At 34.6% G+C, this 19,413-nt stretch overlaps 1 long non-coding RNA gene across 1 annotated transcript; it reads left to right on the plus strand.

Moving 5' to 3' along the window:
- Nucleotides 1-14,709: 14,709 nt before the first annotated feature.
- On the plus strand, nt 14,710-18,571 carry LOC140181796 (uncharacterized). Its single transcript, XR_011877173.1, has 4 exons — nt 14,710-14,789; nt 14,892-14,941; nt 15,059-15,648; nt 16,417-18,571. It is a non-coding gene; the product is annotated as an uncharacterized lncRNA (long non-coding RNA).
- The last annotated feature ends 842 nt before the right edge of the window (nt 18,572-19,413 follow it).

Raw genomic sequence — 19,413 nt, forward strand, 5'->3', positions numbered from 1 at the left:
ATAGGATAGGATTGAATTAAGATGGTTGTTGAGTTGTTGAATGATGAATTATGATAAATTATGATAGATTGATGATGTTTGAGTATGCTGACGAATTATGATGTTGAATTTGATAAAGATAGTGTAAATCATTTAGATTGAGATGAAATGAGATTGATTATGATGCTTGGTATTGAGAAAATATGATTGATGAATGTGTTGGGGGAGGATTGTTTATAATGTTATATATATAATTGATAATTGAGGTTGAGAATATTGAAATGTGAAGGAAAGTTTGGTATAAATAGTGGAACGTGATACAAAGGGTGAGTTGTGATCTGAATTGGAATTTGGTATGGTTTGGTTGGATTTTGGATGAGTATTGTGGAAAATTGAAGCTCGGTGAGCTTTTGGTAAAAACTAGTTTTTAGTTAATTTTGATGGGTCATAACTTGTGCCTCAATTTTCAAAATGTGTTGAAATGTGTTTAGAATTAAATTCCATTGAAAACTCTTCAAATTGATATAAAGTTTGTAAAATTTGGGTTTCTGTAGAGGAAGTTATGATCATTCAAAGTTTGGTGTCAAAATCTGAAAATCTGCAAAGTTACAGAATTTTGTGATTTCTGCTATGTGCGCACGCACAGCCCTGTGCGCATGCACACCCCTGTGAAAATTTAAACATGTGCGCATGCACACACGGGGGAAGGCTTGCTGTTGGCAGCACTAGCACAGCCTGTGCGCGCACTCAACCAATGAAAATTTACAACCTGTAAGCACGCACACGTTGGGAAAGGCAGTCTGTTGGAGGCGCTAGCACAGCTTGTGCGAGCAAACAGAACTGTGAAAAATTGAACTTGTGCGTACGCACACCCCTATGCGTACACACACATTTTGAAAAATCTCCTGTGCGTGCGCACGCACACCTCTGTGCGTATGCACACGCTCTGTTTTATAACTTAAACTTTGTTTTTAAACTATTTGACTTTCCCAACAAGTTTGTATACTTCTATTACACCATTCTAAGACTCCTGGGCTTACATTTGGGTATCAAAACATGGGAAAAGCCTTAAGTAGAATTAATTGGTATTTATCTTAAAAAATTAGAAAATGGAGGCTTAGGTTTCTGGTGTACTGAGGATGGGTAGTGGAGTGAGAAGGAAGAATGGAATATGAATTGAGAATTGATGAACTGATGAGTTCAGAATGAAAATGTTGAATTGACAGTAGTTAAGATTAGACGAGGACTCGGAATGGAAATGTGAATTTACAGTGGCTGAGATGAGTCGAGGACTCGAAATGGAATGATGAATCCATGATCTACTAAAAATGATTTCTGAAAACCACTGAACTACTGTTTTATATTGAGAAATGACGAGACACTATGCGCCTGGTAGGGACGGTGGTTAATCCCACCTGTCGAGGTAGCAGCGGCGGCGTAAGGACGGTGGTTAATCCAGCTTACGTTGAGATGTAAGGTCTATGGCAAGAGTATCCCGCTCGCATCCCTTCGGATCAATAGAGAGTGCATGCACAAAATCCTGGATGGTGATCCGAGCACCATATCTCGGGGGTTTCCAATGATGATTCCGAAGGGCGACATCTCCATGGAGGTGTGTCGGGTTGACAATTGAACCGACATCACCATATCACAGCCAGTAGGACAGGCATTCATCATGTGCATCTTCTATTTGTTTGTATGCTTTGGCGACTTGAAATTGTATGCCTAAATTGTATAACATGTCTACTTGCTTACTTGATTTACTTGCCTTATATGCTTCTACTTGTGTTTTACTTGCATTGATATTATTTGTGTTTTCTACTCGGATTGAGGAGGTCGGAAGGCGGTGGCGATGGGATTGCATGGAGGATAGGTTGGCGAAGGCTGTGGGACAGCGGAGAACTATTAGACTAGAAAATCCTCTAAGTTAGATTACCCTTTTAATTATGTTAAGGTTTAATTTATGTTAAGGTTTTGTATATGCTTTTCTGTTTTTAGTTATGCCTTAAGATTGAATCTTTTTGGTTCTCATACCATATTTCTATTGTGTTTTTCAGATGCAAGTCGCAACCCACCTCGGTGAGTTGCTTGGATGGTCACAGAAGCGGAGGATCCCTATCTGTTTTGGATGTCTTTTTGTTTATTTTGTTTATATCTCTCACTTTTGTATTTTGTTTTTGCCTAGAGGCTTATATTGAGAGAGAAAAACTTGTATAAGCTATTTCAAACTTCAATTTCTGTTTGTCTGTATATATGGCTAGTCGGCTTAAACTCCGCGAGCCGTGGCTAGATTCTTCTGATATTATACTCTTATCTTTTGCTATATTATATCTATATCTTGTGCCTTAAGTTAGTAGCTCTGTTAGTACGTTTTGCGCTTTTTTAATCCTATTTTTGAGCTATATCCTTCATCGGGCTTCTATTTTTATATTAATTCTTTCTATATATTATATATATGAGCTTAGAACTGTCATAACCTTTGATTAACCCTTGCTTTACGACACGAGTTAAGGCTTACGGTAATTAGAGTGTTACAAGAGAGATAGAATTTTGCTGCAGTGTTGTCTTAGAAGGACGAAAGAATAGCGTTAGCAGGACAAGAATTGGATAATATGAGAAATCACATAGAACTAAATGAGAGAAAGATCATGGATCAATCGACACAAAATGGAATAATGAAGATATATATGAATCAGTTAAAAGAAGAGGCAATTAGTGCAAAGGAAGAAATAAACAGTGTGAATGAAGCAATAGAATCGGTAACCAGCGAATTACAGAAGGCAAAAATTGAACTGAACATGTATAAGGAGAGAGTCATCGAAACGCAGATGGAGATCGTATTACTGAAATTGCATTTTCAGGAGAACAGATTGGCTTACATTCACGAAGAACATAAAAATCAAGATTCGCAGGGCAAATTGAATATTATAACAAGGATCGGATCTGGATCTGAAGAAGTGAGAATGAACATGGAGAACAAGAACGGTGAAATTGCAGTGGTGGTTGCGGGTGCATAATTGCCGTTTGAGTTAGCATCAATGTAGAAAGAGCTAAGAATGGCGGCGATGAAAATCGCGGAGCTGTGGGGGCGAGCAAAACAGGCTCTAAACAGGACTCGAAGGAAAGTGATTTCTCTGTCCACTCCGCCGGAGAGTGAGGGAGGCGGCGAGAGGGACGTTGTGTGAGGAGAGAGCTTAGGGTTAGGGTTGAAAAGTGATAGTTTTTTTAATTTATTTTGAAATCTAGTTTGTTCCTATTATTTAAAACAGTCACCGATTTAGCAACTAATTAATTTGTAACTTTTATTTTTTAGTTGGTTGCAAATTCGGTCGCTAATAGCGACTGATTTAGTGACCAACTGCTCTAATGCTAAGATTTTATAGTTGGTCACTAAAATCGGTCGCTATATTAACCCTTAGCAACCGATATAGTGACCGCTACCTTAGCGACCGAATTAGCGACCAACTAATTTAAGTCGCTTGCTAATTTGGTCGCTATATTATAAAATAGCAGCCAATTTAGAGACCGAATGCTTTAAAACCAGCATTTTATAGATGGTCGCTAAATCGGTCGCTATGTTAACACTCAACAACCGATTTAGCGACCAACCACCCTAGAGCTTGTTTTTATATTTGTCGCAAAATCGGTTGCTAAATTAAAAATCGCGACCGATTTAGCCACCAACATACCCTAAAAGCTTGTTTTTCGTTACGGTTGCTAATTCAGTCGCTAAGGTAAAAAAAATAGCAACCGATTTTAGCGACCGATTAGATTGGATTTGTCATCAGTAGCTAAATCAGTCACTAATTTTTATTTGAGCGAACAATTTAGCAACCAAGAGTGGGTGGTTACTAATTGAAATTTAGCGACCGATTTAGCAACCGATTTTTTTTAAATCCTAGAAAAGTTTGATTGGTTCCAAAATCGGTCGCTAATAGTGACCGATTTTGTTGGTCGTTAAAATCAGTCGCTATTTTAAAACTTTCTGGTAGTGATTGCAAAAAAAAATACATATTTAGTATTTTATAAAAAAAAATTATATTACTATAAAAAATTTTATTTATTTGTCTATTGTAAATTTAATTATTTTATTATGGCAGGTGTAATTATTTTTATGGTTGATTATCTAGTTAAAAAAATGTGTAAATTATTATACAATGATTAACTTGATAATTGATTTTAAATATACATAGAATTTTTTAATTTTAAAGAAATAGTATAAATGAAAGGAGTAATTTTCAAATATTATATAATTATAATTCCACTTTAATTTGTTATGATATAATTAGATATATGATTTTTTGCATTGTATATTTATATAAATTTGTTAAAAAAAAATAACATTATAAAAATAAGTGTAGCGGCAATATTCATTCTTTATACAATTAGTTGTTTGAACGTAAAATCTTATTTTGTAGGAAAAGTATAGAGAGCTAAGTGTCCACCAGTCAAGAACTGAACAACTCAATTAATAATGATAAATTTTAAATTATTTTTTTAAATTCAAAATTTAATTAATTAAAATTAATGATATTTTTTAATCAAAACTTACCCTAATTTATTTTCATTTCCACTCACCATTTACCACACAAAACCACAAATTCTAATCCCTCTTCTCAATGCCCCCCACACTACCGCGGTTTTGTCCTCGCGCCACTAGCATCGCCACAGCACCGTCCTCGTGCGCCATCACCGGTCGTCCTTACATCCTTCTCCGCCACCGCATCTGCCGTTCGCGCAGGAAAGACATCCACCATCGTGCTTCTACTTCACCCTCCTCGCATCCCATTGCGACTCCCCATCACTCGCTCGATGCACCCTTGCCGCTCGCGACTCCCCATCGCTCGCCACTCGCACACCACGACTCTCCATCCTTCGCGACACAGCCACCACCAGGTCCCCATTCGCGATGCGCGATCAACTACTCCGATGCATGGCGACTCCTCCACTCGTCGCAACATGCCATCGCAAGTCCCCCAACTATCCACGCAACGCCGTCCAAGACGTCGTTGATAAACCCATATTTTATGATATATTTTATGCTTAGTTTGAGTGATTTATTCAATCCTTCACTCACTTATTCATATTAATTGCATGGTTTTACTTTCCCTTCCTTATTATGTGATGTATGTGAAAAACATGTTTTCTATGCTTTAAAATTAATTATTTTAATTACCTTTTTTTCCATTCGATGCCGTGATTAGTGTGTTGAGTAGTTTCGGATCTTCTAAGGCAGGAATGACTTAAAGGATGGAAAGGAAACATACAAAAATGGAAGGAAAGCACAAAACAAAGCTTTTGAAGAAACTGGCAGCCACGCGATCGCATGAGCGACGCGGCCGCATGCCAGCGCGAAAAGGCATTGACGCGGCCGCATGACTTACGCGACCGCGCGCCTCGAGCAAAACACATATGACATGGTCGCATGACTGACGTGACCGCGTGACAAGGAAAACTCCGAATGACGCGACCGCGTGACCCACGCGGACGCGTGACAGAGGCCACGCACCAGAAATTGCAGAAAATGCTCATAGCGAATTCTGAAGCCCTTTTTGGCCCAAATCCAAGTCCAGAAGGCATAGACCAGAGGTTATGAAGTGGGGGAACGCATCCATTATAGGAGAGTCTCCACTTTAGTTATTTTTAATGATTTAGATTTAGTTTTGAGAGGGAGATTCTCTCCTCTCTCTTTAGGATTAGGATTTAGAATTAGGATTTTATGCGCTTTCAAGATTATCTCTTTATCAGGTTCAATATTCCCTTCTATTTACTTTGCAATTTTATTTATGAATTCTTCTATGTTACAGATTACTCTTTTTGAATTAATGTTATTTGAGGTATTTCAGTTTATTATTGCTTTATTTTATTTACATTATTGTTATTCCCATCTGAAGACATTTTTATTCCAGTAGATTTACTTTTCTCCTTTTGGTCTTGGTTATGAAATCAGTAACTCAGGAGTTATCAAACTCAAACATGATTGATAATTGTTATCTTTGTTAATTAAATTGAACTTCAATAATCCCAATCTTTTCTTAGGAAATAAATAGGATCCGAAGATCAAACCAATTAATCCCTTGACCTTCCTTTATCTTAGTAAAGGTTAACAAAGTGGAATTAAGATTCAATTTTCATCATCATTGATAAGGATGGCTAGGATAGGACCTCTAATTTCTCATACCTTGCCAAAAGTTTATTTACAGTCATCTATTTATTTTACTTGCCATTTAAATTACTTGTTCCTCATTTACATTAATTGCTAATTAAACCATTCGCTCCTCATTCTCAAAACCCCAATTTACAACCTCCATAACCAATAATAAGAACATACTTCCTTGCAGTTCCTTGAGAAGACGACCCGAGGTTTAAATACTCAATTATCAAATTTAAAGGGGTTTGTTACTTGTGACAACCAAAACGTTTGTATGAAAAGACTTCTCTTGGTATAGAAACTATACTTGCAATGATGATTTATCTGCAAATTTCTAGACCACGCAAAAGTTCTCTCATCAGTCGTCGCCGGCCACCCTGCGACTCTTCTTCTTCTCCTTCTATTTGGTTTTGAATGATTTTTTAACTAGTTTTTTATGTTTCATTTTTCTACATTTCGGATTTCTCTTTTTATTTTTGTGATGATTCTTTTCCCATGTTTTGTACGTTGTTTTCTTAGGATTTGGATAATTCTTTTTATTAGTTTTAAATGATTCTTTTTCCTATGTTTTGTATGTTTTTTTCTTAGGATTTGGATGATTCTTTATCTTATATTTTGGTGCTTTGTGTTTTTTGGAGTTTCGAAGTTTTTTTTGGAAAGAGGAATTAGTGTTTGCGTAATAAATGGTAAAATGTGAATTAGAGTAAGAAGAAGCAATTAATAATCATTAATTTTGTATCTTCTAAATAAAGAAATTTAAATAACCACTAATTAATGATAATTAATATTATTAATTAGCTTAGATTATAGAATATAATTTAAAAATATTTATTGGCTTATTGTTGGTTAGATCCCTCTTAATTTTTTAGCGGGATTGTATTTTATATTGTGTGTACATGCGTGTGTGCATGCTGCATGTATAGTGTATGTGATAGAAAGAGTCAATTTTTTTTCTGGTCAAAGTTAAAATATCAAGAAGATTGAAGATAAGTTTATAACTTGATACAAGATGTTTTTCTAGTAATGAAAATATCATGATGTATGGAGCGTAGGTGAACTTTTTATGGTCAATATATAAATCAGACAAACCACAACTTGTCAAAGCTTTCAAAGCACACCTATAGCTCAAGTTTAAGTGGAATTAGAAAATTGAAGAAAGTAGAAAGAATAAGAAGCTTACAAAGTTTGATTGATCAAAGCAATTTGACGAAGACAAGTCAGCAAATTTTAAAATCGAAGATAAAATTGTCAGTTAAGTACAAGTTGGAACATACAACTTGATGAAACTCGCGTTTAGATTTTCTCTGTTTCAGTGAACTATAACAAAAATTACTTTTAGCGGCAATAAAAAAAAGTTGCTAACATATTTACTGGCAATTAAATATTAGTCGTCTTATGCTTTATCGTTAAAAAATTTTAGCGGTAATTATAACATTTGCTGGTAAAAATCGTTTTAATGGCCGCAAAAAATATATAACGTTTAGCAGCTATTTTTTAGTAGCTATTTTTTTAGCAATGTTATTCTCTATGGTTTCACCTTCCTCCAGAAACCAAATGCCGTCCTCCTCGCGCTCCTTTTCCTACCCCGTTGCTTCATACACCTCCGCCAATTTCACTTCCGAAGCTTCCCCTCGTTCCTATGCGCTTCTCCTCCTCCTTTGGCCACCATTGGCGTTTTCTTCCAGCTCTTCGCCACCGTGTCTAACATCATCATCCGTGAGATTCTTCTCGGAGCAACCACCGGGTTTTCCCAGGCAACGTTCCATGGTGATAAAGAGGTATACTCGGATTTATGATTTTGTTGCTTAGGACTCAATTTTTCTGTGCCATTTTTAGGGTTATCAATTTTTCTATGCAGTTTCTATCTTTTCAAAACAATTTAGGGGCCATGAAATTAACATTACTTGAGTTACAAACTGTTTGAAAATGGAAATCTGTTTGAAATGAAGGTGGTAATGAAATTGGAAAGAAGTGTATCACAGTTGAGGGAACTTGCCTCAAAATCTGCTTCTTCTTGTGTTGATGAATTCGCCAGCAAGCTCTTTTAGGATCAACATACATACGATACATTATGACAAATTCTTTTGTTCTTTCATTTATTTAATTAATAAGAGTACATACACTGACTTAGCTAAGGAAAATGTGTATATGAGTATAGACAATTAAATCTTCTGCACATATATTTTGTAACTTCTTCTCATTCAATCAAGGAATGAGTTCCAAGATTCTTTTATTTAACAAATTGATATGTTTTCATCTGAATCTCTTGTTGGTACATAGTTATATATCTTCATTTTTTATCTCATCTACGTGCAGTGCATGAAACTGAGTTGGTTAATTTATGATTTTTCATAATTATTATTAACTAGTGCTATATACAAAATCATTTGCATCTAAATTGAAGTTTGTCTTTTCTTATGAAGAACCGAAGTGCTAAAACTTGAGAAATAATTAAGTTATCGATTTGTCTAAAAAGGCAAACCATATCTTATAAGATTAACAAAAATGGTACGATGTATGGTCAATCTTGAGGTATCTAATAATAAGATTGGTTTTAAGAGTATTAATAAGAAATAAATTGGAGCTAGTCGTCCTATCTCAACAAGGGTCATGGATTCCTTACTCCCACTTTTATGTGGGAGTATCATTAGCCAACATTAAAATAATTATAGAAAGAACCCCTTTTTTTATTTTTGAAAAAACCAATAATTAGATAGTGACCCTTCTAATTATTTTTTTTTACACATTTTTCTTTTTTTCTTTAATTTTAGATTCAAAGTAGTGGTGAGACATTTGTTCTACTAGGGTTTTCTCCCTTTTTCAATCACCGTTGCCATTCTCTCTTCCTCTCCCTCTGCAGTCTCTCACGTTCACTTCAGCTGTCGCCGCAACCAGCTTCCCCTGACGCCGCGCAACCCGCTTCCCTGCCGCCGCACAACTCGCTTCCCCCGCCGCCGCAACCTAATTTTCTATTAGGAATAATTTTCACCCTATCTCTTGTATACGATATATTTTATTGTTAATTACCCCTTTATGTGTTTTAATCTCCGTTAGTTGCTTTCGTACTCTTTGTTTAATTCAAATGTGCAGTTGTCCTTTAAGCTTTTGATTTTGTTCTTCAAAGTCTCGCTTATTTGTTTTTCTGAATATTATACATTAATTTTCAATTCTCTTAAAGTGATATTCTTATGGCTTACGAATGAACTTGTGTCAATTTTATGTGAGAAATAAAGGATTCGACAAATCTAGCATGCACACACAAGTGGTACTATAGCTGCAAAATTACTATCTAAATTTTACTGACATTCAATTATATTTTTGTTTCTGAAGTAGTGTCTCCTTTTTGTTTTTGTCATATTAATTACATCACAACAACACTACATAATTCAATTGTTGTATATTTCTAGAACATGAACATGAAATCATTCTCAATTTGTATTACCGTTGATCGCTAGTTTTAGAGTTCCAATAATCTAAAAATAGCTGTGATCTCAAAATGAAAATGAAAATAATATGTGGGATTGGGTTTTTGACTTTTAGGTACTATTATATGTTTAAAACATTTCAGATATACAAAGGCTTGTTTGTGAAAAGGTGTGAAAATGTCATTCACTTGTTTAATAATAAAGAGAAGTGATATCTTGTATGGCAAATTGTGATTGAAACAATGTAATGTCTATTAGGTGAATTAGGTTTGAAATCATATTGTATTTTATCTATCTCATAAAAAATATGGCCTTTGTTCTCTTCATTATGTCATGAATTTACATAGCTGCTGCTGTTGCTGTTTTTATTGTTTTAATATTGCATTGGACTTACCTGATGCTGATCTCAAATCACTAGATTTTCTTTCTCTGTGCTTATGCAGCAGGCATTGTGATAGAATAAAACCAAACTTTTGAATATCAGTGTGGTTGGTTTACACCTTCATCTTATCTATGACAGCTTTATTAGAAATTAGAATTGGTTTTGGTTTAGTATTTTCTTCTGATTTAATATCCATATAGAATTATGGTAATGAGATTTCTTGCTCCAGCCCTTTTTCTGTGTAACATGAGATGAGTTGGAGATGGCAGACTTATCAGGATATTTGCGTTCTTGCCTAAGCACGGGAAAACTTGCCTCTTTGGCAATCTTAGTCTCTGGGGGAATTGTCTTGCAAATTTTGGTCCATGTTTTTCTCATTGTTAATAAATGCATCACATCTTATTGGTAACGAAGTAATTGTTGCTTACCTAGTTGCATCTGTGTTATGTAATAGGCATGTACTTTGTATAATAATTGGTGGCCGATGCTAAGTGGTGAGATAAAGCATCTCTGTATTTATTTCTTGAAGATTTAAGGGAATGAGATGTTAATGTGACCGAACATTCCTGGTTTGTTATTACATTTGGTGTTTTATTTTCTTGCAGCTATAACATATGTGCTACTCCCACTGCCTCTGCTGTTCTTTGCGGGGTCTAATGGTTCTTGTGTGTTTTCTGAATCTAATAGCAGGTAAACTGTTATTATTCAAGCATTAATTGAAAAACAATTTAAAAAGAAAAAAGATAAGATTGTATACTGAGCCAAGGTTATTAATCATTCAACTTTTTGTTTTGTGGTATGATGAATGATGGAGCAGCTAGGTGAATTTAGCCAAGTTCTTGACTGGATTCTCAACTATTGGAAGCATTGTCATTCCAAGCATTCTAAAGCATTCTGGTGTTATTGGTTGGGGACCCTTTGCAATGGAGCTTTCATCTTTCTTCGTGTTTGTATTAGCCATATTGTGTTTCATGGAGATGAGTGATGAAGATGACTATTACAGTATGATATGAGATGAAAATATACTAGGCATAATTTCATGTGTAAAAATGGATTTATTCTTTGTGCGCGCTATTGGTTCTCTTGCTTTTATAAGCTTTCACCTAGACATTTCCCCCGTTTCAAACCATTGAAATTGAATGCCATTACCATGTTGCTGAAAATGATTTCCAAACCTCAGCAACTATAGCGGAGCTTTCGGCCAAAACATACGGGAACTTGACGTACTTTGTATATGTATGTATGATTTACCCGTTTACCGTCAGTTGGGGAATGAGGCAAGTGTTATTATCATAATTGAGTTACACTTGTTTAGATAGTGGATCGCCACTTCAATACAATCGTGAATTAAACTCTTAGGAAAGGAAGTTAATCAATTTATCATAATTACAGTGCCCCAAGTTTTTTCTTACAAAATTAAGGCTAATGATATTTTCGTTGAATTTGAGTGAGAAATTGGATTGATATTCTAATAATTGTTTATGAAGGAACTTGTTAATGCGGAATAAAGTAAGGATAAAGATTTTTTTTTGGTGTAAGTAAGGATAAAGATTAAAAATGTGTTTAGAAAGCATAAAATTAGAATTTTCTTGAGAATTAAATTATTTTTCTTGCTTTTAAAACATAAAAATTACATGAATTAAAACATTTTTGAGAATTTTAATTCTCGTCTTCAAGCCCAAAATAAATCATAAATACAACCTAATGAAATTTGAATTTAAAGTTAAAATATCTAAACTAACTCTAACATAATTTGATTTTTCAAATATTTCCATTTCTCTTTTCTTTTCTCCCTTCCCTCAATATGAGGGTAACATAATAATATTACATATATTTTAACCATTCTTTTTCCATTTAATTCTTTTTATTCCAAATTTAAGAAGTGGGGTGAGAATTGAATTGCAAATCTATTCTTTCTAGAATTTAATTTAATTCCATCTCATTAAAGTTTCCAAACACACTCTAATTAAGTGCAAATTCTGAAACTAAGCAGCATTCGCAATAGCCACCAAAGGGTTCAAGAGGACCGATCATATGAATGTTAGTACAACCAAGGAATTCATTTGCCCATGTCAGCAAATCTCTCTTAAGTCTCTAGACTAAGAAAATCACTAACAAAAACAGAATTTTCTGACCACAACAATCACCTTGGAAAGATCATGCATGAGCAAACAACTCAGAACATATGCTTAATCCTTGCCCTTTTCTCACTTTCTTCTCTATTCCGCATTCTGCAAAACATTTCCAAGTAGCATTCAAAAAATGTAGCATAAAAAGAGTAGGACCTCCACAACTCAAACCACCATAGATTAGAGCCTCTGAATGGATGAACAATTCTAATTATTGACATAAAGATTCACATTAATTGTATTCCCCATTTAAAAAATCACAATCATTTGTTCTTTGCGCACAACCACACCACATAACCATTGCACTGCATATTAATTAGGGAAAGATTAACACATAGCATGCCCAAGTCAACTAAGAATCTAAGATATACTGTACAAAGTAAAAAATTGTCTCAGAATCAGAATTTACAGAGTGATAGTGAATAATGAAAAATATATAGTTCATTCACAGTCACAGTTAAAAAGAACAACAATTAGGAATACTGAAATTCAACATCAAAAGGAGCTAGATTTTGTTTGAAACAAAACCTCTAACACCAAAAATCACATAAGTTCTCAATCTTTTTTCGAACTTTCGGTGTCAGAAGACAACGCGAAACTGCAACGCGTTGGATTCAACGACGGGGAAGAACCCTATCCCTACAGTATTTTCACTACAATATCATCAACCAAGGCAAAATTTCTGGGGTCAACAATCAGCTCAATCCTATCCTACCCAAGAGCTTCCTCCATAGCATAACTATACATATTTTGGCACTCCGGTTCCTATAAAATCATTGCAAATCAAATCAGAGAGAGTGAAGGGGCGGAAAAAACTCTAACATTCTTGCAATCAACAAGACAAGGACATAACATATCAAAACCAACATGTACATTCTTTTTTAACTAATACGGGTTGCTTTGTGAAGATGAGCGGACGAGAGAGACGACAAAGGAGGAGGAAGAGAAAAGGCATCCATGAATTGAAAAGGCATAATCATTAACTAACCTCCAAGCGTTGAGGCAGAGTCTTGCGCAGAGGCGGCGGAAGCAGGGCGCGGCGGTGGCAGTAGGTTGCGGTGGCGGCGGAGGCGTGTTGCGGCGGCGAGGATATACGAACGAAATTTGCAGTAGAGGAAGAGGATGAGAATGACAGGGATTGAAATTGGATGAAAAACCTAGCTGCTTCTCTTTTCTGGATGCTTCTGAATCTGAAATAAAAAAGAAAAGGAAAAAAGTTAAGAAACCAAAAATTTGTGGGATCAAAATCTAATTAGTAAGTTTTTTTAAAAAAAAGGGTATATTTTATAATTATTTTAATGTTGGCTAATGATACTCTCACATAAAAGTGGGAGTAAGGAATCCATGGCCCAAGTTTATTTCTCTCTGTTAGTTTCCTATTATAAGTTTAGGACCAGAACACGTTCGTCGGATCAACAACAATTTTAGAAGTTATGGAACCTATGCATCTCTCAATGATATTCAGATCCTCAGACCATGGCAGAAAAGAATTACAAGTTTGGAGGACAATTATAGAATCCTTCCAGCAACAGAAAATTCCAGCAACACTTCAATTTTAAAAACTATGTTCCCCAAATCAATATCTTCAGTCATCTCAAGATATTCGGCCGCACAGCGAGCAGCTATAACATTGTAAGCATTAAGAGAAACTGTCATTTCATAAAATTCCTCAAGAGAAATAATTCCTCAGCGAGCAGCTACAATTATATTTCCCTTTTGTGTTATGGAAAATAAAGAAATAATTCCTCAAGAGGGGTCCTCCTTGGACCTTGATACTGGTTCTAGTTGTACTAAGATTATATGAGATTTTATGAAAGATGGAATGAGTTCCTTTTTTATCCATGATTATTTATTTATCCATGGTTGTCGTATAATTTTAAATTATCTATCTACTAGGCTTTACAGTTGTCACAGTTTTTTTATGGATATGGATATCATGAGACATCATTTGAGTATACTTACCTATGTTACCCTGCTTCGTTTATTGAGAAGGTTAGCATTAACTTTATGCAACCCTTGCTAAGTTTTTCTTGCCAATTAAATATGAGATTTCAATTCTAAGAATCACCAATCAAATTGACTTAACCTGTAATTGCTAATGCATAGAGTTTGTAGGTATCTTATTCATAATTTTTTTATGAGCAATCAAATTAAATTTTATTACGTATGAAAATGTATTATGTTATGATAAATTTACACGTTATGATATTCAATTCTAAGGATCACCAATCAAATTGACACGTTATGATAAATTTATTATGTATGAGAATACACATCATGATAAATTAAATACTATGGTATCATGGGCAAGTTTATTACCAAGTGAAATAGAGTTTGATTCTGACCGCTTGTCTTCTTCAAATTAAATTTTAGTTTTAGCACACGGATTGATTAGAACTGTACTTTTTACATGCTCTAACACCAGAAAGCTCTTATGTGAGGAGTAAATGTGCTAGTGATATAAATTATTTACTGCTTGTTTCTTTCTGGTTGGAAAAGAGCTACAATATTGTATATTTGTATTAATGTCTTTTGATTTTTAAAATTGGCTCTTTTAACTTTCTGTTTTTAATTCTTTTGGTTATTGTTATTCCTTTTAATATTTGATATTTTCATTATGGCTATTGACTTTTCTTTATTCAAGGAAATCATTTTGGATATGGCCAAGTCACTTACTTTTCCACTTCCACTTTTGGCTACTACTCATCAACAACTTATTCATGGTACAAAAATCTTTGAAAACTAAACAGTGATTTTGATGATCCTTTTCATTAAGAACAACCTAGCTCTTTCAGCTCACATGACTCACCAAATTTACATTTTAGGGATCTCAAATGTTTCTTGTGGAGAAGATGATAGTACATCATTAATTAAAGTAAATTTCATGGACATCTGTTTCAGCAAATTCCAATTAAAAAGATTAATTTTTAGCTTTTTTTCCTGGATATATGTTTTATTTTCTTTAGATATTTCTTCATCATTTTCTTGATAGGTTTGGGAGAAAATTTATGGAGTAAAAGTTTCAGATGCTGCAAATAAAGATTTATATATCTATATTGCATTGTGTCTCAGCGTGACAATGCAATAACAAAACCCTTATTCATCATTCCCCTAACCCTAATTCGCGTAGTAGAAACGCCTCCCCATCTCCCTCATTGTCTTTATTCGAGCACTCCTCCTCCATCCTTCTCATGTTGAGACACAGGACAGCAACAGCGGCGGTGGGTTTGTCGTCGCTCTCTTGGCGCATTCGTGAGTCCCAGCGACATCGCTTTTCTCCTCCTCCTCCATCCTTCTCACGTAGGAGTAGTGGTCGTTCTTCACTGGCGCTTTCACTCTCGCTCCCAATAACACTCGTTTTTCAACCTCTCTCACAACCACTCGGTCGGTGTTCCCTTCGTCGGCACTCCTTCCGTGTCCCTCCATGGCTCAACACCCGTCCCATTGTCGTCTACCTCTCTGAAGTCGTCGCGCCGCCGTCTCCCTTTCCCTCACTCGTCGCACCTCCGTTTCCCTCTCTTAACCCTCCTCCTTGCCACCCGTCAGTGGCAACTGTTAGCCATGTTCAGCGTTTGGAGCGTGGTAAATTATTTGGTCAATTTTTTTCTTGATCTGATTATTTATTTTTGAATTTGATTTGTTGTTTTGATTTTCTTGGTTTTTCATTTTTTTATTTTTCTAAACTATTTTTTGTTCTATTTTGATATTTGGTTTAGCTTTTTTTCTTTAAACTTCTCGATGTTTGGTTCTGTTCTGCTACAACTGTGGTAGTGCTCAGCTACTGCTAGGTGGTGCTGAACTGCTAGTACTTTGCCTGTTCTATTCTTCTAGTTTTTCTACATCAACTATCAGCAGGTTAATTTGCTTCGTACTTTAAGCATTAACGATCAGGGTTTTGATTTTGTTTAATTTTTGTTGATTGGTATTGATGGTTTAATTTAATTGTTCAGAGTTTCCAGTTTTTGGGTTTTATTTGGTTTAGTGTTTCATCTTATCCAAATGTGAAAAGAGAGATGTTCTGTTTTGTTAGTTCTTCCTTATTCTAGTGTTATGTTTAGTCTGCAATTTTTGGATTTTATTTGGTTTGGTGTTTGTTTTTATACAAATAGGGAACAAGTATAGAGGATCATACTGTTATAAGTGTGATTAGTTTAGAAACCCAATATGGCGGTATAATATTTCATTTCAATTAAATAAGCATGAATTTAAAAAATGAAGGTAAAGGCTGGACCATGACAAAAATCAATGTGAAATGATAGTACAGAATTGTTTTCGTATTAAACGTCATTTCTTTATTAATATTAATTTTTGTTGGAAGAGAATGTTCATTTAGATTCTTGTCTTGATAAGGCTAAGGCCTTTGAATGAGAAGGAAACTACTGCAAATGAAACCGCAAACTGGGAATGCATTAATGATACTATTGTCTTGTACCGGAACACATTACGGGAAGGTTCAACATTTCCATGTCCCTACACATTTGGTAAGCAAATGACTGGTCTTTAATATGTTTTGTATTAAGGGAATGCGAATTTCATAGGAAAAAGCCTACTGTTAATCCGTTTTATTATTAAGAAAGTCTGTGTTGCTGTTAGAACTTCGCAGCTTCATATTTAACTTATAATAACAATAATTTGGAACTTGTAATGTATGTTGGATTCAACAAATGTGTAATCTCTAAGGGATCACTTTTCTTACTTGGAGAACATAGATTATTAGCTTTGATAAGTTAGACATTATCAGATCTAGTTACTTTTTTACTTACGGTGATGGAGATGCAATCTTCCCTAATAAACATGTGTCAATCTCTATGATTGTTTAACTTTGAAAGATAAAGTTAGTGGCTATTCAAGAATTTGTAAAATTATATTTGTATGTTTGTCTTAATTGACTTAACTGCTTAATGTTTCAATCCCTATGATTGTTTAACTTTTTTATTTTTGCTTGCAAAAGTTGATATTAAACAATCACATTTGGATGCATTCTTAATTGAGGTACTATATGCTGTGTTGGTGACTTGTTGTCCACTTATTATGCACAATGTTTATGAAATTTTGTTACGATTGGTGATAAGCTCCAATTTTGTGGTTTATTTTGTATTGTATTTCGTAGATTTTGTTAACTTTTCTTCCATTTATTCAACAAAATAGCATGGTTTCATAAATTTATCCTAATTGTGCTTAATGGTTAAAAACATGTTTTTTAGGCCTTTAATTAGTTAAATTTAATTCACTTTAATTTCATTCGTTGCCTTGATATGTTTGTCGAGTGATTTCAGGTTTATAAGGTAAGGATTGTATGGAAGAAGTGAAGAGAAAAGCATGCAAAGTGCTTGGTTGAATTTTAGAATAGATTTTGGTACTCTTGGCTAGTGATTGAGGATTTAGTACCCTTGAGATCATTGATGTACAGTTTTATTGGTGATTTAGGGTTGTTAGTGGTTCTAGGGCCAACTATGTCCACTTGACTTAATCCTCCGATGTTAGAGGGCAACTAAGTGGAATTAACTCTTTGTAATTGCCATGTTGTGGTCAATAATCCAAGATAGGATACCTTGACTTTTGATCCTTGCCAAGACCAATATTAGTTGTTAGTTTATTTTCTTGCAATTTATATTTTATTGTTAATCAAACCCAAAACCCCCAAAAATATACATTCATAACCAATAATATGCACACTTCCCTGCCATTCCTTGAGAGACGACCCGAGCTTTAAATACTTCGGTTATTTTTATTGAGGTTTGTACTTGTGATAAACAAATTAAACTTTGATTGAGGATTAATTGTTGGTTTGGACTATACTTACAGCAAAATTATTTTTGTGAAATTAACTAAAGAAGGAAAGGAAATTCAAATGGTAAAAGGTCTTGGTAATGGTTGATGGTTAAGGATCACTATCCTTGTTACCAACCACAATATGATAATTGCAAGGATCAATCCCATTTTGTCATCCTCTAACAATTGAAGGAAAGTCAAATGAGTTTCATTAATCCTAACCCATTAGTCCTATCCACTCGCTAATTAACTTAGTGAAGACTAGTGTCAATGGAAACCAATTATCAATCATTTGGACATTGGTAACTCAAGATCACCCAAGTTACCAACCCAAGGCAAGAATAGGAAAATCTAACTCATAACTAAAAGAAACATTTCATCAAACACATAGAATGCAATAAAGAGAAACACCATAAAATGCAAGAATTAATGAAAACTATAACTAACATAAACAAGAAATTAATAATAGCAACTAAGGTAAACATAAAAAGACATGGAAACATAAAATTGCATTCAAAGGAAATTGAGAATAACAAAAGAGTTCATAAACTAAATTAGTAAACTAAAGAAATTAACAAGAGAAATAAATGAACTAAAGTACTAGAACAAATAAAAGTAAAGAAAAACTAAATTGAAGGAAGATTGAGATCTAGATCTAAAAGAAATAAAACTAAAGAACCTTAAAATCTAGAAAGAGAAGAGAGATTCTCTCTCTAGAATTCTAACTCTCTCTAGGAATTGCAGGGAAGTGTGCATATTATTGGTTATGAGTGTATATTTTTGGGGGTTTTGGGTTTGATTAATAATAAAATATAAATTACAAGAAAATAAACTAATAACTAATATGGTTCTTGGCAAAGATCAAGAGTCAAGGTATCCTATATTGGATTATTGACCACAATATGGCAATTACAAAGAGTTAATTCCACTTAGTTGCTGATAAACCTATATTTTATGATATATTTTGTGCTCAATTCAAGTGATTTATTCAATCCTTCACCCACTTATTCATGTGAAATTGCATGGTTTTACTTTCCCTTCCTTATTATGTGATATATGTGAAAACATGTTTCCTATGCTTTAAAAATATTTATTTTAAATATTTTTTATTACCATTCGATGCCGTGATTTGTGTGTTAAGTATTTCAGATCTCCTAAGGCAGGAATGATTTAAAGGATGGAAAGGAAACATACAAAAATGGAAGGAAAGCACAAAATGGAGTTTTTGAAGAAACTGGCAGCGACGCGAACGCATGGACGACGCGGCCGCATACCTAGCGCAAAAAGGCAGTGACGCGAACTCGTGACTGATGCGGATGCGTGCCTTGAGCAGAACACAGATGACCCATATGGGTGACCGAAGCGAACGCGTGATAAGGAAAACTCCAGATGACGCGACTGCGTGACCCACGCGGATGCGTGACAGATGCTACGCACCAGAAACTGCAGAAAATGCTCCCAGCGATTTCCAAAACATTCTTTTGGCCCAGATCCAAGTCCAGAAAGCACAGATTAGAGGTTATAAAGTGCGGGAATGTATCCATTCATAGGAGGTCTTCAATTATTCACTTTTCA

The sequence above is a fragment of the Arachis hypogaea genome, chromosome 19 (assembly GCF_003086295.3).
Source record: "Arachis hypogaea cultivar Tifrunner chromosome 19, arahy.Tifrunner.gnm2.J5K5, whole genome shotgun sequence".
NCBI lineage: Eukaryota > Viridiplantae > Streptophyta > Magnoliopsida > Fabales > Fabaceae > Arachis > Arachis hypogaea.